The sequence below is a fragment of the Girardinichthys multiradiatus genome, chromosome 20 (assembly GCF_021462225.1).
Source record: "Girardinichthys multiradiatus isolate DD_20200921_A chromosome 20, DD_fGirMul_XY1, whole genome shotgun sequence".
NCBI lineage: Eukaryota > Metazoa > Chordata > Actinopteri > Cyprinodontiformes > Goodeidae > Girardinichthys > Girardinichthys multiradiatus.
Window position 1 is genome coordinate 47,604,360 of NC_061812.1, and position 11,454 is coordinate 47,615,813.

Consider the following 11,454-nt stretch of genomic DNA (forward strand, 5'->3'; position numbering starts at 1 on the left):
AGAGGCCTGGTGAAATTCACATTTCTCCGCTTTCACGTACAGTTTGTTCTCTAAAAGTCTTTGTAACACCAGATGAACGTGATGGTGGTGAGTCTTCAGGTCCTTAGAATAAATCAAAATATCGTCTAGGTAGACAAACACAAAAATGTTCAAAAAATCCCTGAGGACGTCATTAACAAGTGCTTGGAGACAGCAGGGGCATTGCAGAGGCTGAAGGGCATGACTAAGTATTCAAAATGTCCGAGTGGGGTCTTAAAAGCTGTCTTCCACTCATCCCCCTGGTGAATCCTAACTAGGTGGTAGGCATTCCTAAGGTCAAGTTTAGTGAAAACTGTGGCCTTGCGGACAGGTTCAAAAGCTGAAGAAAGTAAAAGAAGGGGATACTTGTTCTTAACCATAATGTTATTAAGCCCCTTATAATCAATACAGGGCCTTAATGAACCATCCTTCTTGTTGACGAAAATGAAACCTGCGCCTAGGAGTGATGAAGAAGGGCGGAAAACGCCGGTAGCCAGGGACTCATTAATATATTTCTCCATAGTCTGCTGCTCGTGTGTAGAAATGGGATACAACCTGCTGGTGAGCAGGGAAACTCCTGGAAGTAAGTCAATGGCGCAATCATAGGGTCGGTGTGGAGGTAACAAAAGTGCCTTAGCTTTGTTGAACACTTGTTTAAGATCATGGTATATCAAAGGTACCCGGGTAAAATCCGGAAAATCACTCTCCTCAACAACTGAATCAGGGGGAACGGGAGCGACTGCAGACTGAAGGCAGGTAATGTGGCAACTGGTGGACCAGGACTCAACTCTGCCCTTAACCCAATCAAGGTGAGGATTGTGTTTACTAAGCCAAGGGAAACCCAGCAGCATAGCGTGCGTAGCTACAGGAAAAACGTAGAAGGAAATTAATTCTCGATGATTGCCAGACAACAAGAGGGCTATAGGTTTAGTTTGGTGTGTAATACGAGACAATTCCTGACTGTTGAGGGCTGTCACAAGAAGTGGTGCTGTTAAAGCCACATTCTCGATCCCAGCTGCTTTAACTAGATCCAAGTCTATATGATTCGGTTCACTTCCTGAATCAACCAGTGCAGAGAGATTGTGGACCTGTTGGTTAAGTAGTAGTGTGAATGGCATACAAAATCTGAGGGATTCAGATGAAACAGTCTGGTCCACCGGTATGTCCCTATCTACCAACGCACCTGATCTTTTGGCTGAGGAGGACAAGTAGGACAGTCGGTTGCAAAATGCTCTATGGAGCCACAATAAAAACATTGCCTAGCCTGCCAGCGCCTCTGCCTTTCCTCGCTAGTGAGGCGCGCCCTACCCACCTCCATGGGTTCAGTTTCTCCTGCCAGTTCTTGGGAAGGGGGCTTGGGGTTAACAGTAGGCAAAAACGTTGGCTGGGTCCTAACATAACTGCATTAATTTGGGGGCTTCCTCCTCTCCCTTAAACGGCTATCTATTCTAATGGCTTTAGCAATGAATTCCTCAAATAACTCTTGCTCATCCACTAAAAAAAGCTCATCCTTTAAAGTCTCATCTAGGGCATGAAAAAATACAGATTTAAGGGCCCGGCTGTCCCAGCCAGATTCTGCTGCAAGGATACGCAAAATCTATAGCAAATTCTGTTAGCGGTCTACCCCGCCTCTTAATAGTCCATAACTTTCGACCTGAAGCCACATAATTAATACAGAAAGAAAAATTTCTCCTAAACTCCTTCTCAAAATCAGAAAATGTGCAACCAAACTGGACACAACTAGGAAAACGGGACTCAGCTCATCTTAGTGCTTTTCCTGACAAAAGGCCAATAATATAAGAAATCTTAGAGTCATCATGGGGGAAAGAGTGGGGGGAACGATTGAGCACTAAAGAACATTGTAACAAGAAACCCTTACAGTCACTGGTCTCACTTGAATATTTCTCAGGACTGGGGGAAATGACATCATGAACGAAAGGAAGACGCTGGGTCTCTGAACTGGCTGCAGTGGCCTTTAACGGCTGAGTGGGGGTCTTGTTCAAGAATAGCTGTAACATGGCACTTACCTGTTTGAGCTGTTGATTCGTCTGACGTTGCTGTTCGGCTAGAGAGCATAAGGTGGAATCGTGAGACTGAATATGGTGAGTATGATCGGAAAGAATTCCCTTGAGCACCTCTGCTGGGTCGGGTTGGCTCGAGTATTCCGTCATAGTGTTACGTATAGCTCTGATCCACATGCAGAATCACGCACAAAGGAAACGGGTACAAGTTTGAAAAAAGTTCATTTAAGGAGAATGGATTGGTATGGTGTGCAAGAACAACTGTAAGGCAAAACAACAGGTAAGTGACACAGTAAGCGAAACCGGAACTTAAATGTGAAATGTCTCTTACTAGGAGGGAGTAGGGAATCCGCCAGGAGGAGAGGGACTCGGACTGGAGAAGAAGTGAATATGGAGACAATGGTAAGTCCGATGATTTCTTACATACTTGGGTTAGAGCTTGGAGTGCAGGCGAAGAGTCAGCGGAGAGGTGGAGTGTGGACAGGTTAGGTTGAATGGTCTCTGGAGAATCCTGGTCCGGAAGCAGCCAGCCGGGGAAGTTCCAGAGTTCGGCGTCGGGTAGGTGTGTGTGGAAGATCCTTCCTGGGTAGATCCTAGGAGCGAGGCTAGTGCGAAACGAAGCCACCGGGGCCAGCCTGGGTAACCTCCAGGTAGTCGCCGGTTCAGTTCACTAATAAGAACAAAGAACAAGTTAAACGTTGTCGAAGGCAAAGTACACATAAACGTAATTAATATGAGGCCGGCTGAATAGCTACCACAAAGACTTGAGCGACGAGATGCTGGCTGCTTCCTGCTTAAGTACTGCAGGACTCAATCACCAAGACGGAAAACACCTCTCTCAACCACTGCTGAGTACTAGCGCCTACTAGGAGTCAAAAAACACAGACAAAAACATACAACAGAAACTCCAGCCCCAACACATGCAAATTTACATTTGCCAAATGACATAAGTAATCCTTATCTGATATTGGTCTGTAATCACTCATTTTGATGCATCTAGATTTAATTTCTTTAAAAGAGATTTGATCACTGCAATTTTCAGGTCCTTTGGAAAGTGACCTAAATGAAGGAAAGAAATATCTGCAATATTTCTGGGGTAAAAGAGTTTAATGGAGTTTAGATTATGAAGTACATCTGTCAAAGATCCATAATTCAGTTTGTTAAACTCATTTAGATACTGTCTACATTCTGGAGGCGCACGAGACATCAGCAGCTTTTCACCACATACTGCTTATTCTCTGACTTTTGTATTTGTGGACTTGTTGGATCAGAGATCTGGAGGAACAGGTGGTGAGGCGTTTGTCATTCTGTCAACAATAGTAAACAAGGTCCGGTGTTGTTGAACCTTAAGCTTTGTTTTGTTTCTCCACAGGAATTCAACTTCTCTATACATAGGGCCTGATCTTCAAAAGGTTTCAGTGTAGAAAATCACATGCAAACCTTTTTGCAGAGCTGATCTATAAACCAGGTACAAATTGAATGCGTGTGTAAAATCTGTGGAACAGCAGGCACAAACCTGCCTTTATGAATATGCAAAACTAAAGATAATGACCCGATTGCACAAATATATGGGAAGGGATTAGGGTTAGGGTTATGCAAATGTAATCCTTTACCACCTGCCACACAATTTAAGAAACCTGAAATGGATTGCATGTGCTGTTCACCTATATTTAGCATGTCTGAAAGGCAGGTGCTAATTTGCATGTAAAATGTTTCGCCATTTTATTTAACAATTACTGAACATTAACAGCCAACAGATAACCATTACAAGCCAATGGGACATAGAAGGAAAAACAAATAAAAAAAACTGTCCTGTGCGCTCCTTGTGCACAACACAGATTATTTAATTTTATTTCCTTCAATGTTCCTGTATAGATCTGTAAGAAACACATGGGGCCTGCTTTGGTTTGCTATGTTTGGGAGGACAGAGTCAATTCAAATCACTTGTCACAGAAAAAAAGCTAAAAGCTACAGGGGTTGGACAATGAAACTGAAACACATGGTTTTAGACCACAATAATTTATTAGTATGGTGTAAGGCCGCCTTTTGCGTCCAATACAGCATCAATTCGTCTTGGGAATGACATATACAAGTCCTGCACAGTAGTCAGAGGGATTTAAGCCATTCTTCTTGCAGGATAGTGGCCAGGTCACTACGTGATACTGGTGGAGGAAAACGTTTCCTGACTCGCTCCTCCAAATCACCCCAAAGTGGCTCAATAATATTTAGATCTGGTGACTGTGCAGGCCATGGGAAATGTTCAACTTCACTTTCATGTTCATCAAACCAATCTTTCACCAGTCTCGCTGTGTGTATTGGTGCATTGTCATCCTGATACACGGCACCGCCTTCAGGATACAATGTTTGAACCATTGGATGCACATGGTCCTCAAGAATGGTTCAGTAGTCCTTGGCAGTGATGTGCCCATCTAGCACAAGTATTGGGCCAAGGGAATGCCATGATATGGCAGCCCAAACCATCACTGATCCCCCCCCCCCCCCCATGCTTCACTCTGGGCATGCAACAGTCTGGGTGGTACACTTCTTTGGGGCTTCTCCACACCGTAACTCTCCCGGATGTGAGGAAAACATTAAAGGTGGACTCATCAGAGAACAATACATGTTTCACATTGTCCACAGCCCAAGATTTGCGCTCCTTGCACCATTGAAACTGACGTTTGGCATTGGCATGAGTGACCAAAGGTTTGGCTATAGCAGCCCGGTCGTGTATACCGACCCTGTGGAGCTCCCGACGGACAGTTCTGGTGGAAACAGGAGAGTTGAGGTGCACATTTAATTCTGCCGTGATTTGGGCAGCCGTGGTTTTATATTTTTTGGATACAATCCGGGTTAGCACCCGAACATCCTTTTCAGACAGCTTCCTCTTGCATCCACAGTTAATCCTGTTGGATGTGGTTCGTCCTTCTTGGTGGTATGCTGACATTACACTGGATACCGTGGCTCTTGATACATCACAAAGACTTGCTGTCTTGGTCACAGATGCGCCAGCAAGAAGTGCACCAACAATTTGTCCTCTTTTGACCGTCACCCATAATGTTGTGTGCATTTCAATATTTTGAGCAAAACTGTGCTCTTACCCTGCTAATTGAACCTTCACACTCTGCTCTTACTGGTGCAATGTGCAATCAATGAAGACTGGCTACCAGGCTGGTCCAATTTAGCCATGAAACCTCCCACACTAAAATGACAGGTGTTTCAGTTTCATTGTCCAACCCCTGTACTTCAGTCTTGTAAGACTCACAAAGAAAAACACAGTCAGTCATTTTCTACCGCTTAATCCATACTGGGTCACGGGGAGCTGGTGCCTATCTCCAGCAGCCTATGGGCAAGAGGCGGGGTACACCCTGGACAGGTTGCCAGTCCATCGCAGGGCAACACACAAACAACCATGCACACTCATTCAAACACCTAAGGGCAATTTAGAGAGATCAATTAACCTAACAGGCATGTCTTTAGACTGTGGGAGGAAGCCGGAGTACCCAGTGAGAACCCACGCATGCACAGGGAGAACATGCAAACTCCATGCAGAAAGACCCCCGGCCGGGAATCAAATCCAGGACCTTCTTGCTGCAAGGCAACAGTGCTACCAACTGCGCCACCGTGCAGCCAAAGAAAAGCACATAGGTGGCAATTAGAGAAGTTTATTTATAATATATATTTCTTTGGTGCTCGGATCCCAGAGGAAGACACGAATGCTGAGAATGACGTGAGCTTGAATGAACAACATATGAATAGAATTAGAGATGTCTTCTCCCCAAAACGGCCAAGCTGAAATAAATGAACTATTAGGTGTAAATAATATCAGGTGAAATAATGAATGAATAGACTAATAGGGAGAATGACAGGGTTATAAGAAGAAAGGGAAAGAGAGAGCTGAACAGGCTTAATGAAGGGATGAGATTAGACATACAGAGGAGGGAAGGAGCGTGACGATCAAGTGCATTAGGATGGAGAGAGTCAAGTGAGGGATGGAAGGAAACAGGGAGCCTGCCTGGTGCAAGGCAGTGAAAATGATGAATTAGCTTGACAGATCGTGAGGAAAATGAAAGAGTTTGAGAAAGCATGAGAAAGCCGCGTAGGCATTGCGTTATGCAGCGGAGGCATTGGGGGGTTGATGAGTGAGTATTCAAGGCAAAAGAGGTGATGACTCGAGCCGCGTAGGCATCGAGATGACAAATGCGTTATTCCGCGGAGGCATCAGGGGGTGATGAATGAATATCAAGGCAAAAAATAATGACTCGAGCCATGAAGACGTTGAGATGATGAATGCGTTATGCAGAGATGGCATAGAAGAGATACATAAGACTGTAGAAGCATTAGAAAGATAAAGAGATAGAACGTGATAAGATAAATGTACCTGTTGAAAGGAAGAATGAGGAGTTGATGAGGGATAGAGAAATGTTTGACTGATGATTGACGAATACTGCAGGTAGCGCACCTTAGACTAATGAGATGAAGTAAGATAGGGAGATCTTTATCTAAGAAGATAAATGAATTTAATTAGAGGCCATCCACCACCAGATAATGCGAGAAGTTCTTACCTAAGAACTGAGAGATCGTTGAACATTTATCACTAAGTGGAAGTCTGGGCGAACATAGGATGAGAAAGCTGAAGATGACCAGTGGCCGAGTTGTTGAAGAGAAGCTGTTGAAACTCCTTGAGTGGCTGCAAGAGTCGCTGCTCCTATTCTAAATGAATGTCCTGAAAAGTGACTGGGGGCAGATGCAATGGACCAGAGTTTGTCTAAAATGATTGCAGAACCAAGAGGCAGTCATGGGGGCCCCTTCTGGAGTGAGAAAGAGGGGCACGTTAGGAGGGTCGAGTTTGTGACGTCTGAGTGCGAACTTGAACAGATCGGAAAGGGCAGAACGGGCCATCCAGACGAATGATAGAAATTAAACAGGGGCCTTTCCCTTTAGTATGTTTGAGGAAATGTTTGAAGTGATCAGGATAAAACTTAAGGTCTGAGAAGGCTAAATCTCTGGATGGATCGAATGAGTTGTTAGGGGAAGTAAATTCACTTAACTTGAGGAAGCCGTAGAAGGCTAGAAAGAAAGAACTGGAAAGGAGAGATTTTAAATAAGTGGAAAGAGGGCTGGAAAAAAGGGCTGTGATAAGTTTCTTGAGGATAGGGAGTGTAGGGTTTTCGAAAATTGGGCTGAGGGATGTAATGCTTAGTGATACCTTTAAGGAGGAGTTTAATTGCGTGATTTAAAAAAAGGCTCTGAGCGGGTTCAGACAGGTGTTGTTTTGCAAAGAAATTGGTGCCAGCTAGGAAGCTCCGGATAAATAGGAGTTTAAATGTATTTTGAATGTATTCAAAACAAAAGGTTACGAAGGCCCAAACTGTTTGAATGTGGACTGGATACAGAGGGGTATGATGGAAGAGACAGAATTTAGAGAAGGTATGCCAGGTGAAAGAATACGATCTGAACATGGAGGGAGCTAGACCTGAATTACAAAAATGTTTTACTGTTGGAATAGAGAATAGAGGGAAGGGTTTAATCCAGTTTCAGGTCTTCGAGGGGTGGAATAGGAGTGGGTTGAATGTTGGCCATTGGACAGAGACTGCAAAAGACCTGAAATTTGGAGTGAGAGAAAGCATCGGTGATCAAGTTAGAATAACCTGGAATGTGATGAGTGGAAATGATAAAGTTAACAGTGACAGCTTGCCAAGTAATGCGTCGATAAGGAGAAAGTAATCGACGAGGTGGAGGACAGATGGTAGCTTAACAACATTAAGGAGGATCCAGCAAAGAGCTTTGGATAGTTTGTCTAAGAGGCAGGGGCTACTTCTGCAGCCAAAAGTGAGCCTAACTGCGAAATAAAAACGATGGCCCCATTTGACACCTAGGAGATGCCACTGAGAAGGGTGGACTGGCATGACCTTTAAGGCATTGGTAATATCTGCTTTGGGGAGGCAGGTGCCACACCCAGCTGCTTTTGTGGGTTTGATGGCATGATCCACTGTAGCGTAACACAGGGAAAAGGGGAGTTTGGGAATGATTGAATTGATACTGGGTTGGGAACCTGAGTGAGGAGCGGAGAGATCAATAATAAGGCGTATTTTTCCTGAATATTTTCTAGTGGCGATTCCCATGGGGCTAACTTGAAAAGAAGGGAAGGGGGGAGCTTCAAATGGTCCTGCCATGTAACCCTTTGAAACTTCTTTAAGAAGAAGTTGGGCCACGTTCTCAGGTTTGTTAAGTGCAGATTGGAGGTTAGCACAAACAAGATTGAGGGTAAGTGAAGCAGGCATGCCTATGAAAAACCCTTGGGAAAGACCAGTGATGAGAAAATCTGTGCATGATCGGTCTGGGTGATATTAAAGGAGTGCCAATTCTGGGATGTTTATTGGGGTTGCTAGAAAGTGGAAAATTAATTTTTTGAACCGTAAGGGGTTTTGAAGAGGGATGTGCGGCGGGGACAGTCGGACTTCGGATGGGCGTCCCTGCAAAGATGCAAACAATGGAGTAAGGACAGGTAGGAAAATACCACATACCTTCACTGAAATTGTTACAGATCTGTTTATAATTATGAACCTTGACTCTCCTCCATCGGCGGTCGTGAGACTGGGCACTTGCAGGGCGGGGAGGTTGAGGGCAGTTGGAAAAGTCCGAAGAAAAAGGGATGGAAGGGCAAAGGGAACTCTGGTGGCCCACTGAGCCGCAAGTGAAACAACCGGTGGCTTGGGTAAGCATAATTAATATTTCCGTGTCGAGGACAGACCAATCTATACTTGAAAATTTTGTGATAGTGGAAAAAAAGGGAGCAGCCGTATTTAAGATGAAGGTCCGTTATGAGGGATAGATAAATGTCTGATTCTACTCTGCAATCTGGGTAAACTGAACATATGATGTCTCTGAAGATGCTGAAATCTGCAACAAACTCGCCAAAAGATAAATCTTTGGTAAGGCGGGGATCTGATGATTTGAAAACAGCTGTAAAACCATCTGAAGAAACAATACGGTGATCAACTTGTGGAGATGGAAGAATAAGTGAGACGAGCTGCCCGTGGAGAATCTTGGAGGGTAGTCTGGGTGAAATGTTAGCATGCATGGGTGTGTATGCTCTGCCTGAATGTGAAAGAGGATGGAAACGCTTGAAAGTCACATGAATGAGAAAAAAAGAGGCAGTAAAGAAATGGAGAAATACATCTTACCTAGAGAGAAGCCTGGCATTGGCGAGGGTGAATGGAGGTGAGAGGGGCCGGGGAGTTGCCTAAGCATCTTGTAGAGCAGAGGGAGACGGAATAGCTGACGTGGATTGCCGAAGGAGTTGTCGAAGCTCTCCGTGGGGCGGGGTAATGGGTGTGCTAGAGATTTTTTCTGTTAAAAGGGAGCTTTTCCTCTCCACTGTCGCTACATGCATACTCAGTATGGGGATTGCCGCAAAGTGATTGTCCACTGTCGCTACATGCTCATCCAGGAGGAATGAATGCTACAATTCATTGACTTGATGCAATCTGCTGGGTTTCCTTAGATAGAAAAACTTTTTAACCAATTTGAATAAGTAACTGAATCTGACTGCACTGTTCAGTAGTTAGGCTTAGTTGGAATGTATGTACTTGACTTGAAATCTTTATGATTCGATTAAATTGACTTTGTGAAGTGCCTTGCGACGATATGTGTTGTGAATTGGGGCTATATAAATAAAACTGAATTGAATTGAGCTGAGGTGAATAGATTTAAAAAAGAAGGAATTAAAAGATTATTCGTAGTTATCCTTCAGACCATATCTCTAACCTTTTTTAAACAATTTGTTTATTCAATGTTTATTCATTTATAGGCTGAAAAAAGTTTAAGTATAAATTTAGCAGGAAAAAGTTTTTTTTTAATTTCTGTGTATCTGTGTAGTTTTATTCTGATCTTAAATGAAACAGGTATCTCTCCTGGGATAACAAAATTATGTAAAACACACTTTAGCTTTCATTTCAGTAGCTGCACTCACTTCGTGTTTGGTGGTGAAGGATTAACAAAGACTTCTTGTCGTGCTTTGAAAATGTCATCTAAAATGATTGTCTCTGTAGACAAAGTTAAAAACTTCTGGAGACTGTTAAGGAAGATCAGTCAGCTAAGAAACATTTCATTTGGTTGTTAGTGGGTGTGGCTAAAGTGATGTCATCAACTGACTTTGCCAACATGAGTCCTTGTCATCCGCTCACTGACGGCTGAGCAGCCCTAAGGGTCAAAATCTAGATTCCCCACTTCTCCTGAGAACAATGTTGTTAAAAGCCTTTGTGTTTTTTTAGTCCTGAATAAACTACTTTAGACTTGAGGCTGTGTGCATCTGAGCTGAAACTTACAGATTTCACATGATAGGAATCCATTTCCTGAATCCATCAACAATAAAACAGTTCTTCTCTTTTAAATTATCTGATCTTATAGACCTTTGTATGTTAATATTAGAAAACAACTCTAAATATCTTAGAATGTGTATCCCTGTACTGTCTATCTGGACCTGATGTGTAAATGAGTAGTAAGCATGTTATCAAAACAGAGATTAATAATTTATTTGTGTTCTAGTACATCATGGGATCTGTGGCAAGATATAGGCCAGGTGCCGAGCTGCAGTTGGCGGGTTGGGCTGGGCGGTGCAGCATGTCTTGTGTCTGCCCTGGTGTGGCTGGCGGGTTGTGCTTGGCATGGAGCGGTTGACCTTCTGCACTGTGGCTGCTGGGTGGTTCCACTGGGACTCTCCCTTGCTCTTCTCTGGGGGGGGGGGGGGTTGCAGTAGTAGCGGTGATGGTTCCCTTGGGGTTCCTGTGCTCTGGGGGGCCTTTGGTTTGGATCTCCTCCGTATCTGTCCCAGGTTCAGGGGGGCATGTCTGTGGCTCCTCACGCACGCTATTGCATAATTTTATGAAGAAACCTTGTACACACAAGCGCACTCACACTCAGACCTACAGGTGTTTAGATTCAGGTGTTAACAGATACACAAATGTTCTATATTGAGCCGCATTTACCTCTAATTACATCTTGCAGTTGTTAGTACTATGCACGTTTTGGTAAAAAAGCTGTTATTATTATTATGTACTTGCAATCTCTTCATCCTACTTTCTCTTCTCGATTCTTTTCTCCTTCTGTCCCTTTTTCCTTTTTGCCCTACCTCTCTCTCTTTTGTGCTTCTTATTTTTTCCTTTTCATTTCTGTCCGTAACAATTGAAATAATCCCAAAGAAGTTTCTAATAAAGTTTATTTTATGAATATCAAGCAGACCATTCAAGTGTTAGCTGTAAAGCTCCACTTGTGAAAATAATTCTGTTGGGCTTTTTCTTGACACTCAGACAACAATTCTGAGTGCTACTCTGCCAGACAGGACACGGTAATAAAAAAAAAGGAACAACTTACAGACCTGTCATATGTCATATGATCTTCGGTCATGCGGAGTTTC